General features: G+C 46.2%; 1 long non-coding RNA gene across 1 annotated transcript; it reads left to right on the top strand.

Annotated features, from left to right (window-relative positions):
- Window positions 1-9,056: 9,056 nt before the first annotated feature.
- Window positions 9,057-11,157, top strand: LOC100911962 (uncharacterized). The gene is made up of 2 exons (XR_146230.6): window positions 9,057-9,406; window positions 10,412-11,157. It is a non-coding gene; the product is annotated as an uncharacterized LOC100911962 (long non-coding RNA).
- The last annotated feature ends 1,790 nt before the right edge of the window (window positions 11,158-12,947 follow it).

Genomic DNA, 12,947 nt, shown 5'->3' with positions numbered 1-12,947 from the left:
TCTGTGAGTGGGACATCCAGAACGTAGGGCTGGGGTTGGGGGTGGGGTGGGGATGGGGGTGAGGGTTGGGTGGGGGGAGCTTCCCGAGTCTTACATTTGGTGCACTGGCCAGGAATCATCCTCCTCGTGAGACCAGTGACTAAGAGATTGGAGGACGCTCGAGCAGGTACCGCCCTGGTTGTCTCTGTTGGCGTCCATCTTGTCTAAATGTCTGTTTAGTTTTTCTGAATCCGTGTGGCCACTAGGAGCGGCAGCGGGAGGCTGCTGTTACAGGAGACTGGGAAGTGAGATCTGAGAGGATTCAACTTCATCTGGCAGCGGCGGCAGTGGGGGGGAGACCGCTGTTCCATTTGTGAGTTGGAACCGGGAGGGTCCGACTTCATTTGGGGGCAGTGGCCGGGAGGCTGCTGCCGAATTTTCTGGTTTGGTCTGGTTTGGAGGGAGTCGGGAGGACTCTGCTCCTTTTGAAACCTGTTGGCTGTGGGGTCGATTCCAGTGTAAGTTGGTGGGTCACCTGCCTTCTGTAACGCTGGTGGCAGGAGCACATCAGTATTGTACTTTCTGTTTGTCTGTTTGCCTGGGGACTCATACTGATATCTGTGTTGTCTGGCTTGCTTTTGGTTTGCTGGCGAGCGTCTGTAAGGCTTAGAGAGCCTCTGGTTTCTGTGCCTGTGAGAGGAGCAAACTGTCTGTGTTGATCGTCTTTCTCTTTGTTTTTGGACTTCAGTATTGGCCGGAGCCAATCGAGTGAGTCTTGCTCTGCACCCGTGGGCAGGGGTGAAACTGCCTGTGTGTTGGTTGTCTTTCCCTGTGTTCCTGGACTTGGACTGTAACTGATGCTATTTTTGGACATAGGACAGACTGAATCTACCATGCTAAACATCTAAGCTAACCACTGAAGGGAAGTTAGGAAAAGAGGAGAAAACTCGTCAGTAGTAGTAAAGAAGGGCAGGTAGGTTAGTTACTCTCTGCTCTTCCGAATGGCCCACCTTCAGAGTAGGGTGGCCACCCATAGAGACCCTCAATGTACAGATGATCAAAGCAGTAGAGGAAAAAGTCTTTAGGCCAGGATCCCTCAGGTACTCAGACCAAGTGCCCTATACAGTTACCTGGAAGGAAGGATCTAGTGGAGAAACACACACACACTCACTCCCCCCTGCCTCCCCTCTTGGATAAAAGCTTTTTTTTTTTTTTTTTTTTTTTTGTCTCCAAGACTCTCAGAGGTCCTGGCCATGAAGAAGAACCCTGTAGAGGCCAAACGAGTCTGTAAAGAAGAACATCCTTCAGGAATCTTCTACTGCAGATCTGCTGCTGATGGATCTTCCACCCCCTTTCAGATAACCCCAAGGGGCTGATTAATCTCTGTGAGAATGTTTTATTTACTCATCAGCCCACCTGAGATGATATCCAACCACTCATGAGAGTGCTCTTCAAGACCAAAGAGCGAGAAAGAATAGCGCAGGAGACCAGAAAGAATGTCCCCTCAGACACGGAGGCACCATTGATTGACCAGGCTGTCATCGACAGCAGATTTTCCCTGACTAGACCTGACTGGGACCACTAATACAGTAGGAGGTAAGGAGCACCTGAGGTCTACCACCAGATTCCCTTGGCAGGTCTCAAGGGGGTTGCAGGATGATCCACCAATTTGTGAGGTTAAGCAGGGACCAGACAAGTCACCTTCAGCCTTTGTAGAGTGGCTCATGGAGGCATTCTGCTGAAATACATACTATGACCCAAGCAGCGAGGAGCACAAAGCTACTGTGACTATGGCTTTCATCGACCAGACTAGTAGAGCTATCAGGAAAAAGCTTCAGGGACTAGAGGGAGCACAAGGATAAGTCGTTGAGGGATTTAGTGCAGGCTGCTGAGCAACTCTACCATAACAGGGAGACAGAGGAGGAGAAGGAACAGAGAAAGGGAAAGGAAGATGAAAGGGAGATAAAAAAAGAAAGGTGACAGGAAAGGAATTTACTGTAGATTTTTGGCTACAGTAGTTAGAGAAAACGGAGAAGAGAGACAGAACCCATTAAAAAGGATCAGTGCGCCTATTGCAGAGAGAGGGGCCACTGGGCTCGAGAGTGCCCTAACAAACAGAAGCTGGGGGCAGGAAATTCCAGGTCTCAGGAAAAGTGCTCCCAAACCACAAAGGTGTTAGTCCTAGGGGAAGATAGCAACTAGGGAGAACGGGGTTCGGACCCCCTCCAGGGACCCAGGGTAACTCTGAAAGTGGAAGGAAAACCCACCACATTCTTGGTGAGTATTGGGACCCAACACTCAGTCCTCCAAGCTGATGGGCCAGTCTCCAGGAAAGAAAAAAAAAATTGTGAGTCCAAGAGGCCACTGAGACTAAACAATATTCATGGACTACCTGAAGACCAGAGCGTGGGCCGGGTATCCCACTCGTTCATGGTCGTTCCTGACTGCCTCTATCCCTTGCTCAGGAGAGATTTGCTCTCCAAAATGGCTTGCTCGGGCTAAAATGGCTGGGTGGGGCCATGTGTATGCATATCTGCAGGCTATGTATGTGGAGCTTAAGACCCAGGCTGACCCTGTCTCAGTGCACCAGTACCTGATGTTGGGGAGGGCTTGAGAAGGAATTAAGCCACACATCTCCTGGCTCCTCCAGTTTGGGTGTTCTTAATGGCATTCTCCCTGGAACACGCTGCTCCTACCAGCCGGGCACTAAAGATTGTCTCCCAGTCCAGGACTTTGGAAAGATAAACCGTGGTAGAGTGGCTGACTTCCATACTACTGTGGCTAACCCCTACACTCTGATTGAATACCAAACGTGATTGGACTAAGGGATGGCCTCACTCAGAATGTACAACAGAAGACAAGGCCCAAATTGCTTAGAAGAGGAAGGACAATGGCACACTCGAGGGGAAAGCTATACTTCCCAGAGAACAAAAGACTCATTTTGCCAAATGCACAAATGGACCCGTTTAGGGGATAAGAAGCTTATCCAAGCAGTTAGGGTATATGTAATAGACTTTAGGTTTTTAGCCAGAGAGACAGTAGAACAGTGTAAGTATGTCAGCAAGTACTCGAGTGCTTATGCAGCCAAGAGCAAACAGGGCAAGAGACCTAGGGAGTTTATTGTGAAGTTGAATTTACAGAAGCTAAGCCAGGAAAATATGGTTACAAATACCTTCTAGTGTTTGTAGATACTTTCTCTGGATGGGTTGAGGCTTTCCCCACCAAGCAGGAAACAGCTACTATGGTAGCCAAGAAGATTTTAGAAGAAATCTTCCCGAGGTTTGGGCTGCCCAAGGTAATTGGATGGGACAATGGTCCTGCTTTTGCTTTTAAGGTAAATCAGGGATTGGCAAAGATATTGGGGACTAATTGGAAGCTCCATTGTGCGTACTGTCCCCGGAGCTCAGGACAGGTAGAGAGAATGAACAGAAATCTAAAATAGACCTTAATTAAATTGACCTTGGAGACTGGTGCTGACTGGGTGGTGCTCCTTCCCCTGGCCCTGTTCCAAACCCGGAACACTCCCTACCATTTCAATCTGACCCCTTTTGAGATCCTGTTTGGTACCCCAACTCCCTTGGTATCCACTGGGTCCTCCTTAGAGGTATCCTAACTCACTGATAGGAACCTCTTCTTGAGATTCCAAGCCTTTCAGTCAATACACCATGAAATTTGGCCCAAACTGTCTGCCCTATATGTTCCAGGAATGCTAGCAACCCCTCACCAGTTCCAGACTGGTGACTAGGTCTATGTCCAGAGGCATCGGGTAAGGTCACTGAAACCCCAGTGGTAAGGACCTTTCCTGGTGCTGTTAATCACTCGGACAGTCCTTACGGTCGACAGTACTGCAGTCCCAGTGCATACAACCCATGTGAAACCTGTAGAAGCCTCAATCCCCTGGCACTCCTGCTGCCTCATGTGCCAATCTGTCAACCTGGAGTGTGGTTTCTACTGAAACTGGAGATGAGGTTGCCTCCCTGACGGCCTCCAAACCCCTCAACACCTGGTAGCCTGACCTCACTTTTGACCTGTGCCAGCTGGCGGCAGGACTTGACTCGTGGAACATCCCCACCCATGCCGGGAGTCCTGGCAGAAACAAACTGCCCATATGGGAGAAAGAGGACTCTGGGCTGGAAGAGGGGGGTGATAAGATGTACATTCCCTGCACAGAGGTGTCACTTGTGGGAGACCTCCCCCATTTACATTTACCCTCAATGGAAGAAACTGGGCAGAAGTTCACTGATGTTGGGGTCCACACCAGTTGTATTGCACCGCCTGGGGATGCGAGACTCTAGGGGACACCTACTGGAACCCCTCCTCCTCTTGGGACTTGATCAAAGTAAAAAAATTTACAATACTGAGGGGCCCGACCAGGGGAACCGAGGGTATTGAGATACTAAGCAAATGCTACCTATAACCCAATACTCAGATTCACTCAGAAAGGCAAAGAACCACTGAGATGGCGAAAGAGGAAAGTTGGGGACGTGGGTTGTACAAATTGTGATATGATGGCCAAGACGAGAAAAGGGCTAGACAAACACAAGAGAGAGAGAACAGTCAGGGCTGGTTCGAAGCTCGGTTTACCTCTTCCCCTTGGCTCACCACCTTGATTCCTGCCATTTTGGGGCCATTGGTGATTCTATTACTTTTGCTGACTTCTGGGCCTTGCACTTTAAAATCACTTGCCTGCTTTTATTAGAGAACGTGTTAGTACAGTGCAGACTATGATGTTGAGACAGCATCATATCAAGACGTAAATTTAGATGAGTTATAGCAGAATGATGAATAATCTCAGGATTGAGATTTTCCCAAGGAAAAGGGGGGAAAGTGGAATGTGGAAACCAAGCAGACAAAACCATCCCAGAAAACGTCAGGTGACTGACACTTCCCGATAAGCTTGAGGCCAGGGAGTTTCACGAGAATTTGCCTATTCAGAAAGTGTCCCAACCACAGTAAGGGTGGGACCCTCCCCCGCCACTCCCTTCTGCGTACCAGAGATGTCTTCCCACCAAGGGCCTCCAATGAATTCAAAGGACAAAAGGGGACCACTAATGAATTCAAAAGGTAATATGCCCCGCCAATGAGAAATAACCAACTCATGCTGTAACCTAAAGCCTATACCCTGAAAAAGTATGAAGAGAGTGTGGTTTTGTTCTTCAGGGTCGCCTCTGCCCCGGCTGCAGAAAGACCCCAGTGCATCGGATCATTAAACCTCTTGCTTATTGCATCGATCTCCGTCTCTGTGTCTCTGTGAGTGGGACATCCAGAACGTAGGGCTCGGGTGGCTTCCCGAGTCTTACAGCACTACCTAGCAGAGGATGCCAGGCCTCAGCCTCAACCACAAGTCAGCAGGAGGGGCCAGGAAGGATGCCGGGAGTAGTTCTCAGTTATGGCTCTCAACAAAGCAAAGATCAAGAGGTGTTTAGCTATGTAAACAAGCCAAGCTCAGCCTCCATCACTGTCCATTGACATCACAAACTGCCTCCAAACATCACATGTCCTCCCTGGGTCTCGTCTTAGCACATGAGTCTGTCTCAGATGATATCATCACTCTGTCAATCAACCTGAGTCCTCAGAAGTGACAAGAAGCCACAACACACCACCAGAAGTTTCTTGATGTGTTTCACTCTATGAAGTCTCCAAATGGAGCTCAACTATGCAGTGTAAGGCAGACCAATACATGTGTGTTGTTAATGAAGAATCCTTTATTATCCTTTTACATGCTTGTTTTAACAAAAACATCCTTTCGCCTATGTCTGCATCAATGAAACATTCCTTCACGAGTCCGCCTTAGCCTTTCACCTTTGTCCACTTCAGAAAAATACTCCTTCACGTGTTTGCCTCAGCAAACACGATCCAACACAACTGACTTTCCAAAGAACCTTTAAGTTTCCACTTCAGTCAATATCTAGAATACACAAAGAACTTTAAAAAAAAAACAAAACTAAACACCAAGAAAACAAACAGCCCAAATGCAAAATTGGATGTAGAACTAAACAGAGATGTGTCAAAATATGTAATAGTAAAGGCTGAGAAACTGATGGGTGGATCTATTCCTGTGAGATACTGGCTTGTAGTCTGGGAATCCTAATGAACAGCCAATCAATTGCTAGTTCTGTGCGTACACTGAAATGCTTCCCAGTAGCCTCTCACTGTCTCTCTCTTAAGTAACTAGCCAACAATATGCCTCAGGAGGACAGCTTCCAACATAAGAGAGAAAAAATATCCAGGAAAAAAAAGGATTAGCAAAAAGAAACAGTATATCATAAGAAATTATACTTTTCATAAACCAAGAGCATGGAATTTTGAGACAAATGGATAGCAAAATAAAAAAAAACAAGGAAATTAAAATGCAATTGATTAGAATAAGTTAGTGATGATGGGTGATGGGGTGTGGGAGCAGAGGAAACCTTAGGTGAGTGAATTCCTGAGCATGTATATGTTGTTGCCCTGGGCATGGCTCATCAAGGATGCAGGGCCTCAGCCCCATGCAGTTGACAAAGCCTTCCCTTTGGCCATCACAAAGATGGCAAAGCCTTCCTCAGGTCCCAGTGCAAATGCTGACAGTGTGTGCAGAAATGTCCATGTAGCTTCTTCTACTCACGTGCTTACAACTTGGAGGCTGCTCCTTCCACAGACTATGCCTGTCCAGCTGTTTGCAATAGCCCTGCCTCCTTGTTTAACTGTATGTAATAACCCAGCTTCCCTAAATAACTATATTTAATAAACATACTAAGCTACCAGGCTGCCCCTGCTTTTCTACCAGAAATCCCAGATGACCCAGTGCAAGATTTTCTGTGTCTGGATGCCCATGTGTTTGACTTTTTAAAAATTCTCTCAACATTCATCAAATAAATTACTGAAGCCATGAAAAGTCGAACTTTTGGAGAATAAAATAGTAAAAAATGTAATATATATATATATATATATATACACACACACATATGTATATATCTCAGAAATGATATATATATATATATGTTATCTTGGAATCTCCCATGTTTATACAAGAAAGGAAGCATAAGCTTGATTGAACAGTGAAGATTAAATGCAGAGTGTTGATTTAACTACATGATGTGATATAACTCTAGGAACTGCAGGAGGGATAAAAGGAAACACTAATCTAGGAGTGATAAGACCTCATCTCCCACAGAGGAAATAAAGAATAACTGATGATAGGATAATAGCAGGCTGGGAGTTAGAGACTTGGAGGCAAAGGTTGAAAGAGCTGGGTAAGGGTGAGGGTCATTATCTCTCAGGAACAGTAGTGAGGAATGGGAAGTTAAAGGCATGAGGCAAAGTTTTCAACATGGGCATTTTAGGATAATTTGGCTTTCAAGCTTGCATATATGACATTTTGATTTTTAAAAATTAATAATTCATGAAACCAATATCTTTGTTGGCTTTAGTTGTCAAATTGATGCACTGAGAAAGGAGTCTTAAAGAATTTTCCAGAGCAGAATGACCTAAGGGCATGTCTATGAATGATTATCTTCTTTTTAAAGTATTTTTTAAGGTTTATTTTATGTGTAGGAGTACACTCTCACTGTCTTCAGACAAACCAGAAGAGGCATTGGATCCCATTGCAGATAGCTGTGAGCCACCAGGTGATTGCTGGGAATTGAACTCAGGACCTCTAGAAGAGCAGCCAGTGAGCCATCTCTCCAGCCCCCGTGAATGATTACCTTAATGGTTAATTGATGTAGGGTGACCCAGCCCACTGTGGGCAGTACCATTACCTAGGCAGATAATCCTGGATTGTATAAGAAAGCCAGATAGGCGTGGGCCTCAGAGTGAGCCAACAAGAAGTGTTACTCCATGGTTTCCTGTTTGAGTTCCTGCTTGAGTTCTCTCAGTTATGGAGCCTAGGAATGTAAGCCAGACAACCTACTCCTCATCTAGATTACTTTTGTCAAGGTATTTTATCACAGTCACAGAAAGGAAGCTGCAACAACTACTATTGAGCCTGACGTGCTGGAATCCAGGAACAAAACAAAAGATAACATCAGTTCCTCACAGCATACAAGTAAACATTGTGTTCAAAAGTAGCGTTGCAATTCTAGGGAGCAGAGAATCCGCCAGACGTTGCCAGATGACTGCTTGTCCACAGTCAGCCAGGATTTCTTGCGTGTCAGCTACAACATTTAGGTTTGACACTGTGGCTCAGCTGAAGTGAAGAAGAAAAGTGTAGTGACAATTTGCCTGTCAACTTGCTTTGCCTTTTAAATGAAAACCTATATATTGTCCCACTCACAAGCCCCTATCCTTGGAATGTGTCTGATGGACATGAGACCCAGAAAAATTTATTCATTGATAGCATGTAATGATATTCACAACAATTTATTGACCAAACACAGAATTAAAATATGGGAAGTGGACTGGTGGTTATGCTGGCTGCTATTGCAGAGGACCTGGGCTCGATTCCTAGAACCTACGTAGTGGCTCACAATGCTCCCTAACTCCAGCCCCAGGGAATCTGACGGTCTTCGGACCTCCATGGGAACCAAGCAAACACATGGTGCACATCCGTGCCAGCAGGCAAAATACTCTCACATGTAAAATTTTTAAAAATAAAATCTTCTTTAAAAAATTTGGGGAGAAGGGATGACCAAAAAGCAAAAAGTAACATCATCAGGGGCTAAATTAATAAAAGGAATTATATTTGTAACAAAAGACTGAGGACATTTCTAGAATATGCTCTTTTAATTGTTGTCTTTTCCTGCTTCCCTTGTCTCTAGACAAAGCGGTAGAGATGTGATTATCAGGATGACACAGAACCAGAAGGAGAGTGGAAGCAGGAAGGTAAGCTTGCAAGCTATGCATTATAGAAGCCCCCCACGCTAAGTCTAGAGACTCGGGGCCTCTCGACCAAGCTACCCGGGAGGCTGAGACAGGAGGACCACAAACTAAAGGCCTATGTGGACGGCAAAGTGGGTTTAGTCCAGCCTGGCAACATCTTGAGACCCTGTCTCCAAATAAAAAAGTAAAGGGGCCGGGGCTGTAAGTCTATAGCTTGGTGATAGCGCTCCAGTATTTCCAGGGCCTGAACTCATTCCCCAAATCGGGTTATTGTCTGCCTGCTATTAGTTCCCCGTTACAGGCCTGGGTCTGAGCCGAAGCTCCTAACGCGCCTCACGTGATTGAGAGACCTCTCAGACCCGCCCAGGAAGCACGTATAGGAACAGGAACAAACAGGGACATTCCTCTCTCAGTCCTGTTCACATCTTGGTAGGGCCGGCGCAGTCACAAATGGCACGGGGAGAACTCTGCCATCACTCCCTCCCCCCTGGGAGTCATGAAAACCTTTCAAGAGCTAGATGCTCGATGCTGGCTGCTTCCAGCTCCTGTCATCGCACAGCCTGCCCGTGCCTTCTGTGAAACTATTTCTTCAGATGCTCCAGGCCAGCAACATTCCCACAGCAGAAAAGTAGGTGGAAGTCTTGACATAAATGTTCTAAAGGCCAGCAGAGCGGTGACCCTGTCCTCCGGGGTGCACACTGCCCCACACTGGGCTCTCGGGATGACAAAATTAGACTTGGAACCAACTCTTTTAACTTGGCTCATAATAACTGTACGGACTCGTGGGGTTAAGACTGATATTTTAATTCATGTAGCCATGTGTGGTGATTTAGTCAGGAGAAGGCAGATCTAGCCCTTCAACTGTTTATCATTTCCTTATAATGATAACATTCAAAAATCCTCTCTTCCAGCTAACTTGGGATGCACACTAGTTCTTTATATTTGTTACATTTATTTATTGTGTCTGTGACCATGAAGTGGGTGTGGTGGCTTGGGCATGTGTGGCACAAAATGAGCATGGAGGTCAGGATAACTTGCACGAGTCAGTTCTCTTCTTCTACCAAGTAGGTTCCAGGGATTGAACTCAGGTCCTCGGGCTTGGCAGCAAGTGCCTTTACCCTCTGAGCCATCTTGTCTGCCCCCCAGCCCCCCACCCCTACAGTAAATTCTTGTTACTATGAACAGCTTCCTAACAGACCTCGCTCCTATTTAACGGTAGCTTTGCTGTTGCTATTCAGCCCGTTTCTTCTCTGTGGCTGTCTCAAGCACCAGAGACAGAGCAACTTTGGGGAGTAAAGACATATTTGACTTATAATTCCATATTATAGTCCATTATTGTGATGGAATCAGAACAAATATTTAAAAAAATTTTTTACGATTTTTTTTTAATTTATAAGTATACTGTCACTTTCTTCAGACACAGAAGAGGGCATCAGATCCCGTTACAGATGGTTCTGAGCCACCATGTGGTTGCTGGGAATTGAACTCAGGACTTCTGGAAGAGCAGTCAGTGCTCTTAACCACTGAGTCATGTCTCCAGCCTCCAGAACAAATACACCACATCTGTGGTCAAGGGAAGAAGAGAATAAATGCTTGGATCCTTGCTTGTTCACTCTTCCCTCTCTTATTTCAGAGTCTCCTCCCTGGAATGACATCATCCACAATTGGTTAGACCAAAAACCAATCAAGACGATCCTCCACAGACATATCCACAGGTCAGCCTGATCTCTTCTGGGAACCTTTCTTCCCAGGGGATTGTAAGTTATGACATGCTAGGATGTAAAGTGAGCTATTGTACACAGGGCATCTTCTGCTCTCTCCTCTACCTGCAAACAGAGACCAGGGGGCCTTGGAGTCTCTGTGTCAGGAGATACCTTGGAGGGTAGCACAGAGGTCCAGTCTCCCTGCTTAAGTGATGGGGAGTTCTCAGGAGGATGCGATGGTGTGTGTCTCTGTGCCACCCTGACAATACTCCAGTGTAGTGACTGTTAGAAGCCTCTATGGCTTCCCACTACCAAACTACGAAGGAGGCAAGAAAATGTCTCATCCTAGGTATTACTTTTCCTACCACTCCTGGAACTTTCTAGCATTGTTGGACTCCGAAAACTTCATCTTCCATCCGAGAAGGTCTTGAAGGATAAAGAGGAGGAGGTAGAAAAGGAGGAAGAGGAAGAGGAAGGCCTGGAAACGACAATGCCTTTGCACTGGTGCAAAGGACCCAGTCTTGCAGACACTCTGAGAGAAACCAGAGAAAACAGGACATTCTTTCTCTGCACTGCACAACGATGGACTATTTTGGTTGGTATTTTTGTCTCCTCACATTTTTTGGCTTTTATATCTAAAACAAATAAATAAAAACAGGCTGTTCTGTGAACTCTATAGAATGTGAGCTAATTTGGTCCTGCTCTTTCTCCATCATTTTAGGCTCTGTCCACAACCCAGGAGCATTAGAAAATAACTTATCACCCACTCAACTCCCTGTCTTATTCTTAAAAGAAAATATTTATATTATGCCACTGAAAGGGTTTCCATGGCAGTGACGAATACAGTACCATCGCCTTAGCAACCAGTTGAATTTGTCTTGAATGAGTTGAAATCCCCTTTACAGACAAATAAGGAAAATCTGTCAAAAGTGTGGCTGGTGTTGGGGAAGCCCTGAAAGATGTTTCTTCACCCACTGCCTAGTTCTCCCTCTGGCTTCTCCTCTGGCATGGCCCTTCCTGTTCTTTTGAGCCTTCTTTATGGCTCCTTTTCTAGTGCCCAATATTCATAGCCTCAGGGGAGAAGGCAAAGGGTTACGGATTTGGCATTCAAAAAAATGCCAAAGATAGCAGGGGACAGATAGAGGGGCCTGCAGCTCAACCCTGGAAACCAATGCACAATTTTTCTGCTCTTAGCTCAAAAGTATCTTTGAGGAGAAAGTTTTGCCAGATGGCTCTGTCCTGAGGTAGCAGAAAGTCGTAGCACGTCTCCTTTTCAGGCCTCCGTTTCCTTGCCTCTAGAGTGTGGATCTTACACTCAGGGAATTTTATATGAAAACAGGTATACCATCATCATCTCTCCCGACGCCACCAGGGCGTTCCCTTAGCTGGCGTGTCGGGACCGCACAAAGAACCCCCCCCCCGAGACAAGGGGATCGATCTAGTGTTTCATGAGTGCCTTTGCAGCTGTGAGCCTCACACTCGTCCTTGACAAGACCGTGATCTCTGTGGTGAGCACTAGATATCAGGGTGTGACTTCTCCTAAAAGGGGCTTCAGTGAGCTCGTTACAGAAACAAATACGTAGTCCTGTCTGGGAAGCACAGATTCCCGTGTGATGGAACCCACAGAAACAGCTCAGTGTAATTCAGAGCCAGCTCTGGAATTTTCTTCCCCTTTCTCACTGAGAAGCAGTTTGGAAAGCTAGGTGTGTTGACCTGTCTCCTTTCCTTTTGCTCCCACTTCTGACACAGAAGAAGCTTTTGTAAAAGAAGGGAAAGGTGGGGCTCAGTCGTTTTGCTAGAAGATGGGAAAACACTTGCAAACACTAGGAACCCCACTTGGTGTGGAGACCAGGAGAAGTGCAACAGAACAGGAAGCAGGACAGGCGTAAGTAAACAAACGCTGAGTGTCTGCTTTTCCAGACGAACTGGGGATTAGTGAAATCAATGCCTGTCACGTTGCAAGAGTGATATGTGTCAGCAGGCTTCAGTGCTCAGCTCCCAGTCCTGCACTGTCCTGCCACACAGGTCAAATGTCTGAATCGGTCATTTTCAAAGGGGCAAGCCAATTTTTTTTAAAGCATAGATTCAAATGTTTGCCTCAGAAGCAAACATACAGTCAAACCCATTTTCCTTGTTGGTTTTCTATTGCTGCGATAGACACCGACCAAACCAACCTGGAGAGGGAAAGGGCTTATGTGTTGTACATGTCCCAACCACAGTCCCTCGTGAAGAGAAGGCAGGGCAGGAACCCGGAGGTAGGAACTGAAGCAGAGGCCATAGAGGAACCCCGCTTCCTGGCTTTCATCCCAATGGCTCCTTCTACTTCCTTTTTGTTTGTTTTTTCTTTTTTTTCGGAGCTGGGGACCGAACTCAGGGCCTTGCGCATGCTAGGCAAGCGCTCTACCACTAAGCTAAATCCCCAACCCCCCTACTTTCTTTTTAAATTAAAATGTAATTACATATTTT

This window comes from Rattus norvegicus, chromosome 11 (genome assembly GCF_036323735.1).
Source record: "Rattus norvegicus strain BN/NHsdMcwi chromosome 11, GRCr8, whole genome shotgun sequence".
In the NCBI taxonomy this organism is placed as follows: Eukaryota; Metazoa; Chordata; class Mammalia; order Rodentia; family Muridae; genus Rattus; species Rattus norvegicus.
This window is presented reverse-complemented; position numbering and strand designations above follow the sequence as displayed.